Genomic DNA, 12466 nt, shown 5'->3' with positions numbered 1-12466 from the left:
TGTTGTGTTGTGTTGTGTTGTGTTGTGTTGTGTTGTGTTGTGTTGTGGTGTGAGTTATGTTGTGTTGTGGTGTGAGTTATGTTGTGTTATGTTATGTTATGTTATGTTATGTTATGTTATGTTATATCATGTTCTATTCTGCTATGTTTGTCAACGCATTTCACCTCAATTAACTCAACTAAACTCAAATCCGTTCAGCTCAGCACACCCCAATTCCCTCTAATTTTAAAGGTTGAATTTCAATTTAAATTTTTATTTTTTAATTTTCTTAATTATGAAAAAGTATCTGTGAAGTGCACAACGAATTCGTGTTCAAACAAATAAAAAATCTCCAAAAATAAATCTGTTCATAGTAAACAAAAGCTTGTTTGGCGCAAAATTATATGTGTTTTTGTTTAAAACAAAGACTATATGGTTAATTTTTTTTTCTCAGTGTAAATGATTGTAAAATTTTACGTTCCGTGCAAACTAAAGTATATCTTGAAAGTTCGACATAATTGAATGAAAAATGGTTTTATTTCAAAGCATTTTGCCCTGAGAAGTTACTAAGAAGTATATCCGGCACTGCTCCAAAATATGTATAGTCCATTTTCGAAAGTAGTCCTTTGGTCTATCGCACATATCTTCAAAATTACTTAAGCTAAGATAATGGTATTGATGTTTTTGAACATCTTAAAAAGTGCGAATGTAAAGTGAAGTGCCACAGCTACCATTTGAAGTGCATGGTCGGGTTGACTCTCCCTAAATAAAACATCTCGTCATAAAAAAAATATATATTTTAGAAATAGTTCCTATCTTTTTATATGGCTTCTACCCAGAATTTATAACTAAGATAGCTCTATTGAAATTATGAGCACCTTACTCATATAAATATTAAGCTTTAGCTTTCAATTAAAATTAGGCTATGCGATGAGAAGTCGGCGGCTGTGGTGTAGTGGTAAGCAGTGCGCGCTTCCACTCCACAGCACCTGGATTCAAGCCCTGGCCAAAGCAACATCGCAAAAAAAAATAGAAAAAAGGCTTTCTCTTAACAGCGGTCGTCCCTCGGCAGGCAATGGCAAACCTCCGAGTGTATTTCTGCCATGAAAAACAGCTTCTCATAAAAATACAATCGCCGTTCGCAGTCGGCGTAAAACTGTAGGTCCCTCCTCTTTGTGTGACAACATCAAGGCGCACGTCACAAATCGGAGGAGAAGCTCGGCCAAACACTAACGTGTGTGTAAGCGCCAATCTATTATCTATGCGATGAGAAGAACCCGAATGAGTGGTCAGAAATACGATAAAACATTCACGGATCATATCTCCGAAGAATAAAATTATAGTTTAAGAAACGAAAAACTCATTTTTATTACAATGTGAACTAAAAAGTAAAAAGTAATATATATATATATATTTTGTTAATAGCAGGACTATAAAATCTAAGAAGCACCCCACGCTTTGTTTTTCGGTAAAATTAGTTTTATTGTCAATTACGTTAATCCTTTTTCTAGGTTGGTTTTTAAGATTTAATTAAATCAAGTTAGGGAACTTCCTATTCCACTTAAACGAAACCTGTATTTCTATAAATTATTTTTTACTCTTTATAAACGTGAGTTTTTAGGGTTTTAAACTATAATTTTATTTTCATCCTTTTAGTATTAAATTCAATTGATTTTAAAATTATTATAACGCGAAATCAACCTTTGTGATTTTCATTCGTACTATTATCAGATATGTAACTTGATAATGGAAATTGCTGCATCTTTTAGTCGCATCAATATTACATAGCTACTTCTAGCTAATAAAAGCGAGGTAAAAAAAAAAACAGAAAAAAACATTCCTCGAATAGGTGGCAGCTTATTTTATGTATAGAACCCATACAAAATTTAAGCCAATCGAAAGTGGGACACCAAATTTTGCGTCGGATATGAAAAAGAATGCCTCATATACGGCATTTAATTTTAGGCAATAAACATAAGAAACAACTAAAAATAATTTCCCGTGGTCATAGAGAAGTTAGAAAAAGGTTTTAACGTTTAAAATTGTGTTTTATTGTAATCACCATTTTAACTCTTTCATAGTCAACTTAAATAAAATGCATTTTATTTCAAAAACAGAATTTTAACTTTAAAACATGGACCGTAAATAACAGTTACTTTTTTTCAACAGCTAAACTTGGCCAGATATTTTTAAGTCGAAAACAAAAGTCCTTTGCTAATAACCGCTAGTCTAAATTAAACAAGTTTGATATCAACTGAAAGAGGACTAAAATAGCTTTAAAACTGAAATATATAAACGAGGAAAGCCATCAGAAATCCAGCTATTGAAAAATGTTTTTTAATAGAACAAACCTAAGGTCAGATATATGCATTTCTTTTGAATTAAATTATAAAAAGAAAATATAAGTAGAAGTGGTAACCTTCGATCGTTATTTCTGTTTCAAAGCTAGTTAAGTCCTCTTTCATTTGCTATTAAATTTGTTTAATTCGGATAAGCGGTTTGTTTGCTATCCGGATATACTTTTATTTCGGACTTAAAAAATATCTGGTCAAGTTTAGTTGTTGGAAAAAAATACCTGCTATTTACAGTCCCTGCTTTAAAATGAGAACGCTATTTTAAAATGGTAAAACAAGATTCTAAGTTGTGTTTTGTTGTTGATGTGGTAAACGCAATAGGACCCAGGTTCGGCCCCACTCCGAGCAATTTCCAACAATATGTTTTTAACTTTATTATTTTTTTTTGTACACTGCCGGAACAAAGTATTTTCACAGCAAATTTTTCCAGAGACCGTACCGGTTATGCATTTTATAATAAAAAGCAAACAATTTAAGTAATTTTTGACTTTTATTATTTAGAGCAAATAATACCGGGTGATTTTGCTTTTTATTTTTTTAAGGCAAAAATAAAAGTTAAAATTTTCCTTTTATTTTTTTGAGCAGAAAATAATCGGTAATTCATGCCTTTTATTTTTTCCGGTAAAAATAAAAGTCAAAGTTCCAAATCAAATATTCCATAGTTGTGTATACTCGAATTTAATAGTTTTAAAGCTCCTATCTGGATTCTATTAACTCCTTTTTTTTAACTTTTTATTTTTATTTATTGAATCTGTCCTGCCTAAGAGTTTATAAGAGAGTATTTTCTTAACTGGCCCTAAGTAAAGATTACGCCTGGGGTGGTATGTCATTCCTACGTAGTCTTGAGGTCCTGTTGACACGCAATAAAGATCTTGCTAAATGATTTGGGTGCACTAAAAGCTTCGATACATATTTTGTCTTCCGTTGTTATATTTCGGTTCGTACTTCTGGTATTCTCAAGTCGCGGTGAATGTTCTCATTTCGGATATACCAAGGTACTCCGGTGATTGTTCGAAGGATTTTAGATTGCGCACGACGAAGGATTTCGATGTTGCTGCTGCTCACATTTCCCCATAACTCACATACATACGTCCATATCGCTTTTAAAACTGTATTGTAAATAAGCTTTTTATACTCCAGACTCAGGGGTGAGCGAGAGTTAATAAGCCAGTGGAGAGAATTAGCCTTCAGCTTGAGATGAGTCCTTTTAGCCACTATGTGGTTTCGCCAAGTAAGTCGACTGTCCAGATGGACCCCTAGGTAAGTGACATGATTGATTTATGGTATTTGTACGTTGTTCAAAGTCAAGGACGGACAGTTACTCTTATTCAGTGTAAATGTAACTTGCTTACATTTTTGCTCGTTAACCTTTATTCGCCAGTTTGCGAGCCAATTGGCAACAGCTTCCATATGATTGCCAAGGAGCACAGTTGCTTGTAGAGGACACTTGGAGCGACTGATTATGGCAGTGTCATCGGCAAAAGTGAACATTATCAGGCGGTTGTTTGTAGGAATATCCGCTGTGTATAAGACATACAGCATCGGGCCAAGGGCACTGCCTTGTGGCACTCCAGCTTCGCTTGCATGGGCTTCAGATATGGTGGTGTTACATCGAACTGCAAACTTTCGATTATAAAGGTATGACTTAAGCAGTTTGTGTGTGCTTTGTGGGAGTAGCATCTGTATTTTATACATAAGACAATCTAGCCAGACGCGATCAAATGCCTGGGCGACGTCAAGAAATATTGCAGCGCAATATTCCCTCTTTTCAAACGCTGTTCGGATTTCGGTTGTTATGCGATTTACATGCTCGATTGTTCCATGTTTTTCCCTGAAGCCAAATTGGTGAAGTGGTATTATGTTGCGGGCTTGCAGATGTGGAGAGTTGCGCAGCATAAGAAGTTTTTCGAATAATTTCGAAATACACGGTAGCAGGCTGATGGGGCTATAGGAAGATGGCTGCGTTTTGTGTTTTCCGGGCTTTGGTATCATCACAATAGTCGACTTTTTCCATTGGCGAGGGTGTGCTTTCTATAACGAGTGCTTTGTGCTAGTCGGTGAGAGCTTTTGGATGTACCGGTACTGTGTGTACTGTTCCTCGTTCTTTAGGGCTCTCGTCAGTGCATGTGTGGCCGCCTTGAGCAGTTGTTTTGATGCTGGTGATCTAAGAGTCTGCCATATCCGTCGTAGGCGTTGTTTTTTCAATACAAGCATTTCAGCTTTCCTTTTGGTTAATTATATTTTTACCTTGCACATAACCTTTCTGGGGTGTGGAAATTCTAGCGGCTGCTCTAAGTATAGATTCAAGAGCGGCTATGGAGTTTTCAATATCGGTCGGCGCATCTAAATTTCGGTCGAGGTCTATATGCGCACTGATATATTTTTTATACTTTACCCAATTTGTAGCCCTTGTCGTGAGGCGAAAAATACAGGTGAGTGGTCTGATGAGAGATCTGCAACTGATTCTGTACTAATAAGGCCGCGAGGAATTTTCCTTGTCACCGCAAAGTCAATCAAATCTGGCAACTTTTGCGGGTCTGCCGGCCAATATGTAGGCTTTCCAGGAGAAGCATAATCCAGTTTGTTTCTTCTGCATATAAGACCGTTGTATAACTGCTTGCCTTTAGGGTTAGACAAGCGTGAGCCCCAGTGAGGGTGCTTCGCATTTTAATCACCTGCAGCAAGGAGGCGCTCTCCCAGCGAACTGAAGAAATCCATAAACGGACAGCGTAATATCACCTTGCTTTGTTTGTACCCCTATTGATGTTGCTTTCAGATAATTCTCGGCAACTCCAGTCAAATGAAAGTGTTTAATCCGGTTTCTGACTAAAATACCAGTTCCGCCATGCGCTTTTCCATCTGGATGATTTGTACAATAAAAGGTATATCCCGAAATGTCAAAATTATATCTATTTGTCAGGTGTGTTTCAGCAAGGAGCATTATGCCAATTTCCTTGTCCTTAAGAATTTTTGACAGCTCTAGTTTGTGCCGAGGAATGCCATTTGCATTCCAGAGGGCTATTTTAAGTGGGTGCTGAGTAGCAAGCAGTTTGAGCAGCGTGTTTTGACTTCGCATAAGTTCTTGCATTGTGTTTTGCATGGAAGTCATGAAATTCATCATGTTTTGTTGCATCGACGCTATCATAGCTTCGATATTGGATTGTTTACCGTATTGTGCATGGGGATGCTGTTCTTGCGGCGCAACTTGAGGTGCAGTTTTTGTAGGGGCAGGGTTTTCTAAGTCTGATTTTAAGGCACTTGCAAACGAGACGCCATTGACGGTGTTTGATAGAACTGTTGGCGACGTGGCTCTGTTGGCGAAGAAAACGTCAGGATTCGTTTGGGAGGGTACAAAGGCATTCGATACATTATGAGTACGCACGGAAGCCACCGGTTTTTTGACTCCTTATAGACTGGACAGCCTCTGTAGTTTGCTGTGTGATTTCCACCGCAGTTACCACATTTTTTTGCACGCGGGTCTTCTTTGTTTGACGTGCAAGTGGTAGAGACATGTAACTCTCCACAAGCTACGCACACTGACCCTGTGGGGAAAATCTTTAGTTCTGAACTGGTGCGCTTCTAGTACATTTAGACCCAGTACTGGTTCGCGATAAATCTCTCTTGCATGCAAGCAACTGGCGAATTTAACATGGCGATGTCCTAGCAAGTGTCAATTGCCCCCCGCTGCATCCCTTTTTCGATAGTTCCGAACTAGTCCTAAATTCTATAGTTCCGAACCAGTCCTAAAATCGACAGACGAAAGAAAAAAGTATCACGATTTTTCAATCTTTTTGGTTTTTCCGTGTGTGCGATTTTAAGTTATTTTAAGTTAAGAAATGGGTTTTCAATTTGAAATTAACTTTGGTTGAATGATTGTAAGAAATGTACGTTTACATACCTTTAGCTGTAGCTGAGTTTGCAGAGGTGCTCGCTGTTATTTCTTAGATTCCAGACTGTCCCAAGATGTTGAAATGTTAACACAAATTTTAGTTTTGTATTACCAAGCTAGGAAAAAGCATCTGCGAAGCACAGAATAGAAGCGTATTTGAATGAAAAAGCCGCTGAACACATATCTATGTAAAGTAAACAATCCCTCCGCTGCATCCCTTATTCGATAGTTCCGAACTGGTTCTAAATTCGACAAATAAGATCTAGTTCGTTCTGCATCCCTTTTTCTATAGTTCCGAACCATTTATAAATTCGTCAGTTTAGATATAGATTTCTAGTCAAAAAAACTGAAAAATTTATCTTTTAAAAGTACCTCTTTTCGCCGATTTTCGACTGGTGGGGATCTTGTTCCCATCGGACTAGTTCCTTTTTGGCGATAAAGACGTAGTATGGAACTAGAAATTTGATTCACTAGTCCGCGGTTTCCCTACAGGGGAGCGAAGCGTGCAGTAAGACCTAGTATGACCATACTCCTGGCAGTTGGTGCATTGTACGGGCCCATTTCTCTTATGCGGTTCTTCCACAGTTATCCTACGATGCAGCAGATATTTTAATTTATAATTTGGATGCACATCGTTTTTGCTCAGTGGTTTGTTTTCAGGCTCGAGCTCAACTTTAAGCATAGGTTGAGGGATTTTGTTCATATTAAAAATATTCACAGCAGCTTTTGGATTGAAACTTGTTCTTTAAGTGCTTCCAAAACATCTACAGCTTCAACGTTTGGTTCAATACCTTTAACTACAATTTGTAGACCTTTTTCACTTTTAAGTTGGTATGTATAAAATTTTGTTTTTGTCATTCAGGTATTTGGACACTGTTCGAAAATACTGTTGGGAATAAATTTGAACTTTAGGTGCGCGAATATTTCCCTTAGATAGTGGGATAATATGAAACTTATTACTACCTATTAGCTGAGTGAATTTTTTATTAAGAGCGCTTGAATTCTCTTCTCTTATAAAAATCGGAGAAGGTTTGGCGTTAGAAGCTTTTGCAGCACCTTCAGAAATTTGGCTATTCAAATCATCGAAATTGCCTTTTAGCAGTGGAAATCTATTCATACTGACTTGCTGAGTTGAGTTTAGGCGGTTTATTTTTTTCTTACTGCCCGTTGAATTTTGCGGTCCATTCCAGTCTGTATGGCCGCTTTTTTAGTTGTTTCGTTTTTCAACTTTTCCTGCGCTTTTCCCTTGTTGCCAGTGTAAGTGCTTGCACTCAAGTCAATTTGTGCTTGTTCAGCAAGAATAGGCCGGCTGTTGACATTGCTGTGCAGCCGGCAGGTACCGGTGTGTTTGTTGCTGTTGTTGGCGCGATTGAAGTAGTAAAATATGTCACTGTACTGTTGTTGCAGCTATATTTGGGGATATGTTATCGCTTACCGAATTAGATGTAAGCGTTGGGCGTGAAATGTGATACGGCCCAGGTGAAGGGCACTCTTCACTCCAAGACATCGGAGTCGTCGATGGTAAGTTTTGAGGGCAAGTCCGCTGACTTGAATCTTGAGGAGGTTTGAGGGTGGTCGTTGGATTGGGCTTTGCGCTTTCGCTGTCACTCTGGGACCGAATAGAGAAATATGCGTTGTTGCGTTGAACTGAAAGCCGGGGCTCATTTTGCTCGCGTTGCTTCTGGGCTCGAATTTCAACTTGATTCATCGCTTTCTGTTTTCATTTCCTTTGTTTGTTTATTTATTTTATTTATTTTTATTTATTTATTTTTTTTAACTCCCTAATACACAAATACCAGAGTTAGATCAAATCTAAATATGTATGTACTATGTATAAATGCATCTTTTGTTAACGGCATCAGATCTGCACCAATTATAACATTTTCCGAATTAAAAGGTTTGGCCTCTAAATGTACAACAAGGTATGAGATTTTTGAAAAGGGTTGCCACCTTGTTATACCTTTCATGAACATGAAATGGTATTATAACCCGTGTTGCCGCGAATCCTTTTTAGTGGTAGCCAAACTCCTTTAAAAAATGACCAAAAAGAGCTAAACAAAGTCGTTGTGGCTAAAAATTGTAGCTTAAATTTTTTTACTTACTTATACATATATAAGTATACACGCAAAGATTTTCAATAAGTAATGGTATAGTGTCGGCCGCTGTGGTGTAGTGGTAAGCAGTGCGCGCTTCCAGTCCGCAGCACCAGGGTTCAAACCCAGGTCAAAGCAACATCGCAAAAATATAAAAAAAAAAGTTTTTTCTTAACAGCGGTCGGCCCTCGGCAGGCAATGGCAAACCTCAGAGTGTATTTCTGCCATGAAAAACAGCTTCTCCCAAAAAATACAATCGCCGTTCGGAGTCGGCGTAAAACTGTAGGTCCCTCCGCTTTGTGTGACAACATCAAGGCGCCCCCACAAGTCGGAGGAGAAGCTCGGCCAAACACTGACATACTATGTGTAAGCGCCAATCTATTATTATTATTATTATTAATGGTATAGCAAAACAATGGGCTCTGGGAAAAAAGCTAATATTTTATCCAACCAAAAACACTTTTGTATAAAAGGGGAAATATGCGACACCAGCTTGCTGGCTCCATCAAGTGATTGTACCATCAGGCTCGAAGCTATTAACCAGCATATACCAGCATGATGGTACAATATTTATTTCTTTACAAATGAGGTTGAGGAAAGATCGAAATGATTAGAGCCGAAATTTCATAATTTTTCTACCATTTTGTTTTTTGCTAAACATTGTTTTTTTTTGTTTTTAATTCACAACTGCAATATCGCGAACTTAATCTTCCACAAACATGGCTTTGACTCATATAGTGCACGAAATTTACGCCAAAATACTTTTTACTTAGAAAATTGAGCTAATTTCACCACTCACGACACCAGCATGCTGGTGCAATCATAGAATGTTCAAATAGTTTTTGAAGTCGCACCTGCAGCTGGTTAATCACACCACAAGAACTTACACGGCCAATCGAATTGATGGGCCATTTAACAAAGCATATTAAGAACCGTAAATTTATATATTTTAAACTATAGTTAAATCGTTAATAGATAAGTTATAAGCCCTAACACTTTTACAGTATGTATGTATAAAAACGTAAGGAACATACAATACATATATGTTTGATATCAGTCTTTCTTAGTCTAAAAATTCATCTCTTACATAAATGAAAAAAAAATAGATCAAATTAAGCATATACTTTGCTTATGTATGATTTTATAATACAGTTGTGGACATTGATATACAGACAGATAAAAGGAAGGTACCAAGCGTAATTTCATTATATGAATTCTGAATATTATTAGCTTCTTATTCGTGGTAAATATGTATGTATAATATATAGTTTGAAAAATGTAAAGAATCGTACCATATTCCGAATCATTTTCCCGAATTTAAGAAAAATTATCAAAACGGTAAAAAACATTTGCGGAAAGAAAAATTTTTGTAGAACTCTCTTATTTATAGGAGGGAACCGAAAATCCAATCGTGGACCTTTGGCATATCATGAATACGAACTGAGTTCTAGAGGATGTTCGGTGCAATGTTATCGAAGCAGAACCATTACCGAAATTTATAAATTTTTTGTCGCAGCATGTAAATGACTTACAGGAAGCGGAGAAGACTGTGCACTATATTACTATAAAACATGTCTTCTAAATTTTTAGTTTTTAAAATAATATTTTCTTAATTTATTACAACCAAAGTTATGTAAATATGTATTACTAATTGTCCTCCCAAACTAACAAAAATTGAAAAATCCCTAAAAATACGAAAATTCATGTTTTTATGATAAGCTAGATTTCAATGTCGTCAACTGTATATTGAAAACACAAATGTCATTTGACTTATGGCATGTGAATTTGTGGTTGCCACATCCAACAAATTGTACTTATTGGTCAATATTATTGAAGATTTGACGAAGATTTAACTTAAATCTACTGCCTTTCGAGATTTAATTTTATATGGTAAATCTCAAAAGATTTAACGTCAAATCTCGTCAGAGGGCTAAATCTTCATTAAATCTCACAATGGAGAAATAGTATAAGAAAGACTGATATCAAATATATATGTATTGTATGTTCCTTACGTTTTTATACATACATACTGTAAAAGTGTTAGGGCTGTTAACTTATCTATAAACGATTTAACTATAGTTTAAAATAGATAAATTTACGGTCCTTAATATGCTTTGTTAAATGGCCCATCAATTCGATTGGCCGTGTAAGTTCTTGTGGTGTGATTAACCAGCTGCAGGTGCGACTTCAAAAACTATTTGAACATTCTATGATTGTACCAGCATGCTGGTGTCGTGAGTGGTGAAATTAGCTCAATTTTCTAAGTAAAAAGTATTTTGGAGTAAATTTCTTACACTATATGTGTCAAAGCCGTGTTTGTGGAAGATTAAGTTCGCGATATTGCAGTTGTGAATTAAAAACAAACAAAAAAAAACAATGTTTAGCAAAAAACAAAATGGTAGAAAAATTATGAAATTTCGGCTCTAATCATTTCGATCTTTCCTCAACCTCATTTGTAAAGAAATAAATATTGTACCAGCATGCTGGTATATGCTGGTTAATAGCTTCGAGTGGCAAAAAAAAATATGTGGTAGCTAAATCTAGCCACCAAAGGGCTAAAACGGCAACACTGGTTATAACTTTGGTCCGATGTTTGTAAGTACCAGAATAAACACAGATAGACCCATTAAAATGTATACTTATATGATCAGAACGTCGAGCTGAGTCGATTTAGCCGTCTGTCCGTCTGTTTGTATGCAATCTAGCCCTGGAATACTAATCTTATTTTTTTATTCCTTTAATACTAACGTTCGCCTGTGAGGCTACTTTGAAAAAAATAAAATAAAATAAAACTTTTTAATATGCAACGCTTTTATAAATGGACTAAAAAGTAGATGATAATATTTCTCAGTCCCACAGAATTGGTTTTGATGACTTTTGGTTTTGAAATTTTAGCAAAAGTCATTATAAACAATTAATGGCATTGAAAGGAAGTAAGTTTGAGAGATTTCGGCAACAAGCGCGACAGCGTGAGCCATCATTTAGCAGCAGCACACAGACGGTTGTGTCTCATCAGAAATTATTAATCTCGGTGATATCAGCAGTGAGCGCTAGTGGAGGAAGTCTGTATCATTGTATCAGTACCATCTAGTGGCAGACAGATAATGGCGACATCTAGTAGTCAATAAAAATCGCGAAAAATAAATCATTTACCAACACTTAAAACAATTACATTCGGCGGTGACCCTGCGTTCTGAAAGTACAAACTGTCAAATAATAACAAGTAAGAAAGTCTAAGTTCGGGTGGAGCCGAACATTAAATATTAAATAAATGTTTTTTCACCTTTCCGAAACCTACCGCTAGATGGTTAGCCGGGGTGTATCAATTTTGAGTAAATTAGCGTCCTTAAATTTCGCAATAATGCAGTTTCAAGCATTTCTGAAATTTACCGTTATATAAAAAGCGGCCGTAGTTTTAGTCCGGTTTCAATAATTTTTAACGTTTTGCTTTTATGTGGCAAGCACAATAAAAATACCGAGTTTGGTACAAATTGGTTGAACGGTTACCGATATATATATATATGTCATCATAAGTGGGCGGTGCCACGCCCATTTTCCAAAATTTTATCATAAGCGTATTTCTTGGTAAAGGATTTTTGCAAGCATCAATTTTGAATAAATTAGCTTTAATATTTACTGATTTATCGAAGATTTCGTATTTCTCCAAATTACCGTTATATGGGATATGGGTGTGGTTATTGTCAGATTTTAAAAGTTTTCGGCCATTTGGTATCCTGTACCAAGGCCAATAACTGTGCCAAGTTTGGAAGAAATCGGTGCAGCGGTTGCCAAGATATACACATGTAACCATAAGTGGGCGTGGCTACGCCCATTTTTCAAAAATTTATAACATTCTTATTTTTCGTCTAAAAATTATTGCAAATATCAATTTTGAGTGAATAATCTTCAGTAGTTACTAAAATATCGCAGTTTTCGTATTTCTGAAAATTACCGTTATATGGGAGGTAGGCGTGGTTATTGTCCGATTTTTCCCATTTTCAATACCATCCGTCCTACGCCCGAAAGAAGTACACGTACCAAGTTTAGTTAAGATATATTAATTTTTACTCGAATTATCGTGTGCACAGACGGACGGACAGACGGACGGGCGGACGGACGGACGGACGGACAGACAGTCACCGCTTAATCGA

This window comes from Rhagoletis pomonella, unplaced genomic scaffold, assembly GCF_013731165.1.
Source record: "Rhagoletis pomonella isolate Grant_MI unplaced genomic scaffold, Rhpom_1.0 Rhpom_scaffold_00014, whole genome shotgun sequence".
Taxonomy (NCBI): Eukaryota; Metazoa; Arthropoda; class Insecta; order Diptera; family Tephritidae; genus Rhagoletis; species Rhagoletis pomonella.
This window is presented reverse-complemented; position numbering follows the sequence as displayed.